Genomic DNA, 8,893 nt, shown 5'->3' on the forward strand with positions numbered 1-8,893 from the left:
TCTCTCTCTCTCTCTCTCTCTCTCTCTCTCTCTCTCTCTCTCGCTTTACATTGCTAACTTCCCAATTCCCCTTTCACTGGCTGGCACAGCCTTCCCTTCTCCGAGTCTCGTCGCCACCGTTATCTTCGTCTTCTTCGTCGGCCCCTTTTTCCCATCAGCTGCGCTTCTTTGTGTATGTCTCGTCCTTCCCTGTTGCTCCACGTAAACGGTCCATCCAGGAAAGGATATGCACAACAAGGAAATAAACAATCGACAAGATATACTACGAGTTAAAGCAGCAAGTGTTTCATCGCTTAAGTTTGTGAAAGATATAATTAAAGGGAAAGTTCGAAAAGTGCGCGAGTGTGCGTGGGAGTAAAACGAGTGCGGGTTGGCAGTGGCCGCTGCGGTAGTGACAGGGAGGGAGGAGGGGAGGGCACAGGATACGAGAAGTGACGATAGGAAGACAGACAGACAGACAGACAGACAGACAGACAGACAGACAGACAGACAGACAGACAGGCATACATACAGACAGACAGACAGAGTGAGAGAGAGAGAGAGAGAGAGAGAGAGCACGGTGTGCATGTACGGACACAAAATCAAAACAAAGAGCTGCGCCGAGTCAGGGATCTTCTGTATGCGGCCTCGTATGCTTAGGAGACCCCTGGAATAAATCCAAACAAAAAGAAGAGCCCCTCTAACCACATCCGTGCTCTGGTGATCGCGGCTAATGCCCCAAGTGGGCCCTTCCTCGCCAACCCCCTCGCAATCCATTTCTAACAGCACCTCCTCATTACAGTTGCCGTGCGCCCAATAACGCGCAACGTTCATTGGGCCGATTACTTTTCACGAATGCATACCTATGCACGAATGCGCGAGCCCGTGTCTCTTCTCTCTCTCTCTCTCTCTCTCTCTCTCTCTCTCTCTCTCTCTCTCTTTATCACCAACGTCTTATCTCTCCCTCTTTCTACCGCTGTCTACTTCTATCTCCGCTCGTAGGCTCGTTGATTCGTACTCTCGAATGTCCTTAAGACCATTGGAACTATGGAGTGCCGCTCGTCACGTCTCTTTAAATTCGAATTTTCTTCACCAGCGAAAAACAAACGATCGTCGAAGCAAGCAAGAGTTTCTTAGAACAAAAAGCAGACGCACTAGACTGTCTGTCCGATGCAATAGAAAATTATTTGAAAATGGAATACCAATCATTTAACGCCTGCCTTCACTATTAAAGGGCCATTATCTCTTCGTTAGTTTGACGTGTGTTGGTGGGAAGAATTTACGCTCCTTTTGAAGGAATACAATGTAGTAAAGATAAAAACGGAGAGGCCAAGGAACATCGAAGCTTCTATCTTTATAAATTATTTTCTTTATTCCTGGGACGATACTAGTAGTAATGTGTTGTGAGTTTTGCTTCCAAAAGTGCATCAATATGATAAGGAACGTGATGCATCCATACTCTAGTCTAGTCTACATCTACTTCGACTTCTTTTTCCTTCTCCTATCTCCAAATTTTGTAGATGCTTGGTCATTGAAAATTTACGCACGATAGGAACAATAAGGGTCTCAAATATTCCATGGCGTCATAAGCTGAGTCCCCTCGGTCATGGGGAATAGTGGCTTTCTTGGCTCTTAGCTGCTCGTACATGTATCGTTCCTTTCTCTCCTCTCCTCTTCTCTTCTTTTCTCTTTGTCAATCGTTCTTTTCCCCACCTCACCGACCCCCCCCCTCCCTCTACCAACTCCTCCTTCTCGCACCCCATCTCGCCCCCACCTTCATCACCATCTGTCTTTGTCTCGCTCGCTCGATCTATCTCTCTTCTTCTTCCGCCCCACCTCCCAACATCCCTCGTGCGCCCGTCCCACTGCCCCTCGGCTCTTCGCCTCGTTGAGTTGCTGTCACTTCACCTCGCCATGCCACTGCGTCCCGTTAGCACTTTTAATCCAACGTCCGCTTCGGTCATTTATGATAATGTGTAGTTTGCGTACCTACGTCTGTCTTAATTTTACGCTTGAACTCTACCCTATGCGCGACGACGAATCAACATTACCCACGAATTAAGCTCTTCAAGTAGTAGATTGTACACCGAGAGTCACAAGCTTTACCCCAATTGTCGAATTCGGATATCCTGCTATTATGAATTGCATTTTTATTTTTCTTCTTATCGGTACGCTCCATTCATCAAACACGTATATACGAGCGCGCGCATGTATTGCACACACTCGTCGTTCCTCGATTACTCTGCCTTATGTAATCGTTTAAAGGTACAATACATGCCGAATTGTAGAAAGCTGTGACGTCAGTGACATAAGCTTAGAGCACTGGGTGACGTAGTTAGTACGAGCTAATTAAAAACCGAATTATTTTCTTTAATGACGACTGTATAACAAGAGCATACGCCTCAATCGACATTTTTCATGTTTTCATTCGCTATCACCGCTAATATTTAATAGGGAGTAAGCTTAAATCCAAGGATATCACTTTTACTACTTTCAACACTTGCTCTATTAGTATCATGAAACAATTCCATTTCTATTTACAATTAAAATCCGCCTTAAAATTCAATCCTTGAAGTGTGTACGTACAATTGCATTCAAAATGCTTATCAAAGATTTCTACATTTATAATAACAGTAGGGCGATGGTAATAATGTTGATTGGATTTTTATAGAATGTTAGTAGAGTCGATTGTTATAGAAAAGTCTAATTTTAATTAAATAAAATATAATAAGAAAAAATAGAGAGAGAGAGAGAGAGAGCGAATATATATATATATATATATATATATATATATATGTCTATATGTATATATATATATATTGCAATATACATATGTTAAAATTACTTGCTACCCTTGGTAAATAAAATCATTATTCTTAATTAATATCGATTGAACCTCGAAAGAAAAATAACGAATATTCAAAATGTATTTTCGTCGACTATTTATTATTATTGAAGTTATCATATCATCAGATTTAATGAATAACCATACACTTTTGTCTGAATTTAAAATGTGTAATAGATAATAATCTAAAATTAAGCGTAAATACTTTATAATACAAACGTTTAAAATACCAATATCCATTTTAAAAATGTTCAAAGTATTAAGAATAAATGTCTGGCAAGTGTATGGCAAATGTTCTTTGCATACTTTTTTGAAAAAATTTCAATTTAATGCGTTCGTGTCACAGTATCTATTCAATTTAAATTCTCATTCTAGATATTTTGCTTGAAAAAAAATTAATAATAATAATAACAATAATCATAACGGATAAAAATTTCACGGCATTGTAAAAAAATATGCATATTTTTTTATTTTATTGTCAATTAAAACAACGTTTCGTTAATATCGTACCAGTACAGCAGTATACTATATTAATAAAAAAGTTATGGCATTTTTCATTAATTAATAAAAAAGAAAAAAAGAAAAATCCTTTCAAATTAAAAGACAAATGGCGCCCGAATTTATCATAATAATTTTCAGTGCTAATTTTGCCTGATAATTTTTGATTTTACCTCTCATTGGAACAAATTGGGAAAAGTAGTATAGTTCAATATTATATACTAGAGTTTCGTTCTAAAAATATGTTTTATCGTCGTATTCTTAACTTATATTTTAAAAAGAATTGCGATTTGAATATAATATTTTACTTGGGTGATATTTTTTCTTTTTTTATCTTCTCCTTACTGTTCTTATTCAACTCGTCCAACATTCCGAAGAGTAATCGTATGCCGTTAGTATTTTCGATCGACAAAAGTGGCGCTCTTTGTACAATAAAAAAAAAGAAATTGTGTTTGGTCGTTTTATATATTTTTTTAGTTTCATATTTAATTATGCTACTCTTATCTCAAAGTAAAAAAGTAGGTTAAGGTTTTTTTAAAAATTGGAAGCCGTAATAAGTGTCATTGGGCAAATTACATTTTAGGCCGAAATTTGAAAAATTATTGTGTAACTATTGCATGTGTTATATGTGCATCTATATTCCAAGTTTTTTTTTTTTTTTTTTTTTTTTTTTTTTTTTTTTTTTTTTTTTTTTTTTTTTTTTACAAGGACATTAAATTATCTAGATTAAATAGATTAAATTGACTAATGGTATTCGTATTCGTCGTTAATTCCAATGAAATTATTAGTATTATAAATTTTAGGCTGTTTTTAAAAGAAGAATTATGGATTAAGTGATATAGCAAACACTGTCGTTTTATGCAAAATTAATATTGCCCGTAGAAAAAAAAAAAAGGTTTTATACTCATGCGTTTAGTGCTTTAACGAATGTTTTTGTTAATTTTACATGAGTTTTGTCGAATACCCCGTTTATATGGATAATTATGCATTATTATTTGATCATTTAACTTGATTTCTCAGTATACAAGCAATAAATGGAAAATAATATACAGCAGCTTTGGCACTGTACATTTAAAAAATCTTGATTTAAAATTCAAATACTTTCGTCAAATTCAGCTGAAAATTTAAATTCTGAATATTTTAAAATAAATTCGTGCAATTGTTGAGTGAATTTTTATTATAATGTTCAATTTATAACCTCTCATTCTCCCGTTAAATATTAATAGAATTATAAAACATAACCTAAAATTGTACCTTTCTAAAATGCACTAATTAAATAATAATGAATTATTTCATTTAATTCGTAGATTAGAATTTTATTTTTAAAATTATAAAATACTATTCTTTTATCTTTTCTTAGCAAACCGAAAGCATTATCGTATTTTGGCAACTGTAAAACATCTGTAAAACAAAATCATAACTATAGCAAATAAAAATAATTTAAATTCAATTATTAAATGATTTTTATAATATTTAATATTGTAAACGTTGGGAAGTTGTCCTGTTTTATGAGTAGTTGTGTAATTAATGGGAATAATGTTTGAAAACATTGAATTCACTCGATAGCATAAATATGTCGTTAATGTGTAACATAATATTAATATATGTACGAGTCTCGTCGAATATCTTGGAAGATTTTAATTTTTTGCATCTCAAACATATCAATGTTGCATCAAGCTGAAGCTATTTTTACGTAAATATCTTCATTCAATTAAAATGATCCCTATCCTTGCCAACATGCATTTCATCATTAGTACGTGCAATAATTTCCGCCTTAGTTTTATGCTTCGCAATAATTCAGCAAAAATTCATTAAATAACGATCATCGTTGCCTCGCACACAAACAATGAAAAAAATAATAACAGCATTAAATAACAAAATTTAGAGTGCGCATAATACAGTAGATGTATACAATGAAAAAGTTTATTATGCAATTTTTTATTCTTATAAGTAAGATTTCATCAGAGAAAAAATTTCATTATAGTCAAAGCGTCCATCTCTAAGCAATAATTAATCCTTTTAAAAGAGTTTTTATTTTATTGAAAATTTTTTAATGCATTTTTCTTACACAAATAAAAAATTGGTAACCTTGTTGTATTAAAAAACAAAACCTCTATTAGTGGTACTTATGAGATTTAGGGTTAATTGTCTTTTTGCGTTATACTAAATTGAAATAATAATCAATGTAAGAAAAATATTAACATTATGTTTAATATTTCAATTTATCTCTTAATAATATTAGTAAAAACTAAACTATTTGATACTATTGATTGCTTAATTGGACAAAACAAATAACAAAAGAAAAAAAACAACAAACAAAGACATTTGTCCTTTATTTAATTACGATGATTATTTTTATCATAAATATTTCACAAATTTCTAAGAACTTCATATGAAATAATATTTTTGAATAGTAATAATCAATTTTACAAAAATCTTACCAAGAATATTATAAATGTATAATTATTTAATTAGGAATATTATGAATTAAAATTTGTCATTTATCACATTTTTTTTTTACATAGTATTATTGACTTAGAATGTAGACTTTTAAATTTGAATTTGCAGTGCAATACCTTGAAAATCAAATAAAAAAGTTTCGCTATATTTTATTGTAGGAATATATAATAATAAAGACTTTATGTACCTGCCCTATGCAAAGGTTAGGTATAGACATTTCAACAGATGGTCGAAGGCAAAAAGAAATTAATATACATTATTTTGCTTACTATCGTGCACATACGTATGAACATGCCATTGCGCACGCGTGCGCTGCATTTGCGCACGTACGTGTGCTCCTGTATTAGAATGGTCTTGCTGTTACGAGAGAAACTCGAGAATTAACGTCAGTCGTCGTCGCGCGCGCTCATGTATGTAAGCATGTGTGTATGTGGGCGCGCGCGCGCGCGTGGGTTGTGCTTTCCTTAGCAGTATGTATTGCTGGCTCGTCGTTTTCTCGTGTCTGTAATATAACACGAGTAAACGATTGTCATTGTATGCGTTCATTCTCGTAATATATTGCTATTTTAAGAGAATTTTGTAAAATTCCTGCACAAACAAAAGGTGATAAACTAAAAGCGTATGACAGGGTATCGTCTAATTATTAAGGATCTTCGTGATTGATATCGCGATGCCCTTGATTCATTATTTATTTGTTTAACGGTTGAGATGCATTTAAAAAAAAAACGTTAAGTCGAAATTTATACAAACATTTAGAATTTGACTTTTAGCAATGCTGGAATAGTTTCTTAAATTCCTAACTTATGCAATCGTGAAAATTTTTTATTGTTACGAGCTAAATTAGACATAGATTTGCATTTATATTGAAGGTAAAGTTTTCCATTCGTTTGGAAATGTAGGACTGCTATTATTTCCAAATATAACATTGCAATCGTGATTATTGTAACAAAATATTAAGTATAAAAAAAATTTTGTTTTAAATTATTAACTAACTATGATAAAGTAGTATTTCCACTTAATTAACGCCTAATTTATAATAAAGATTATTAATGATATTTCTTATTATTGTTAGTATCGGCGGTTTTACAATCATAATAGTAATTTTATTAAATTTCTTAATATTTAGTATTGTATTACTTTTTTTATAGAATATTTTAGAAAATTTTTATCTCATTCATTATGTCCCATCGTACATAATTTGTATTCAATATGAAAATTTGTATACAATTATTTAAGCCCCGAAAGTAAATGTAATGATTTCAAATCTTAGTAAATTATGTTAAACACCTGTGAGAATTTTATTTATTATAATATCCATAGACATCGGAATTATTAAAATTTATTCAAAAAGTTTAGAAAACTTTTCTTATATAAATCTTATAATTCCTCTTTTCTTACACTCAAGTATAATTAAGTAAAAGTAAGTACCTTTCGCTAAGTTTTATTTTATCGATAAGTAAATGGCGATTAAGATCTTTTAACGTAATAACAGCAATTATCACATCAATATAGCGCCAAGTAAATCGAATTGCATACAAAAGATATATGAGAAGATATATTGCAAAATTCTATGCAATTTATTTATTCAAATTTAGAAGGTAAAAACTGATGTGTACGAATATACAATAATTTTTATAGTCGAAAGAGAAAATAGTAAAATTATTACTTCTATTGAATTCTACTATAAAGTTTATTAAGAATTTATTAGCATTAGTTCTGTTTTTTCATGTTTTTTCGTAAAATTTTCATGTGAATTATTAGAATTCGTATAATCAATTATAAAGGGTTGGAAGTACGTCAAAATATGAAAATTTTACTTTAATTATGTTATGTTTAATTTACATTAGCATTCCTATATGGTCGATAAAAAAAAAAAAAAAAAAAAAGGGAAAAAAAAAAAAAAGTGAGAGATTTACATTGTTATATATATATATATATATATATATATATATATATATATATATACTTTATTTCATAGACATTTTCTGGGAACAAAGTTTAAATTAAATAGCATGAACTGTAAACGACATATTTTTATATAAGATAAATGAGGCAGGTTTCATCAATGTGATTTAATCGATCATAATTGTGTTCTAAGAGCATTAAAAGCCACTTTAACAGACAAAGATAAATTTTGTTACGGACATAAAGATTTAATTATCTATAATGTAAAATATTCTCATTTTCAAAAACTTAATAATTCTCTGTGTTGTTACAATATTACTTGAAACGATTTAATTTTCAGAACGAATCGACAAAGTTTGAACGTACAGTTTAACTTGTGTTTGAAAAGTACAAGCAATTGTTACAGTCAGGCGGATTTGCTAGTCCTAATTATCGTTAACTATTGAGCAATGTGATTTGTAAGAGAGTGAGGTGAATACATCATCGTAATTACTAAGACTTGGTACATTTTGATGTTGCAACTTTATTGTTTGTTATCTAAACTTGGATTTCACTATTTGGACAAGTCCTTAACTAGATTATATGTCTTATCAGACGTGTAGAGAAATAGACCGAGAGAGAGAGAGAGAGAGAGAGAGAGAGAGAGAGAGAGAGTTAAGAAGAAGAAGATTCCTGTTGGTAAGGAGGCTCGTCATTCAAAACTCGGCAAGTTATCGGTCTAGTCATATTCCAAAAATTATTCGAGCACTAATTTTAGCAAAGAAGCCGTATGTGTCGTCATATGCACTTGCTTGCCTCTTTTGCTCGGTCGGCTTAACCTTAAGGTGCCATATATCGGGGATAAGTCGAGTCAAAGACGCGAGCATCATCGAGGAGAGCGGGACCGCGCGCTCACAATCGTGTAAACGAGCTGACCTACATTCGCCTCTCGGCGTCTCTCTCTCTCTCTCTCTCTCTCTCTCTCTCTCTCTCTTTCATTTGCTCTACCCTCCGCTCCGACCGGGCGACCTCCTACAACAAGCAAACGCTTAGAGGAGATGAGCCCAGCAACTGGGTAAGTTCAACTTCAACGCGACGCTTTGTCTACGTGCGCGCTATGCACGCGTGTGTCTGCGGAAACACTGCCGCTCCGTTCCCCATTGCCCCACCTCCGGCGATGATTCGACTCCGTTTAAATGGACAAGACGAGTGGCAAATCGAGATAGT

The 8,893-nt window shown here is 32.7% G+C and overlaps 1 protein-coding gene across 1 annotated transcript in view; it reads left to right on the forward strand.

Moving 5' to 3' along the window:
• Nucleotides 1-8,893, forward strand: part of atos (atos homolog atossa) — a 72,783-nt gene that overhangs the window by 980 nt on the left and 62,910 nt on the right. The gene's annotated exons all lie outside the window — the stretch shown is intronic.

The sequence above is a fragment of the Ceratosolen solmsi genome, unplaced genomic scaffold (genome assembly GCF_000503995.2).
Source record: "Ceratosolen solmsi marchali unplaced genomic scaffold, CerSol_1.0 scaffold14, whole genome shotgun sequence".
NCBI lineage: Eukaryota > Metazoa > Arthropoda > Insecta > Hymenoptera > Agaonidae > Ceratosolen > Ceratosolen solmsi.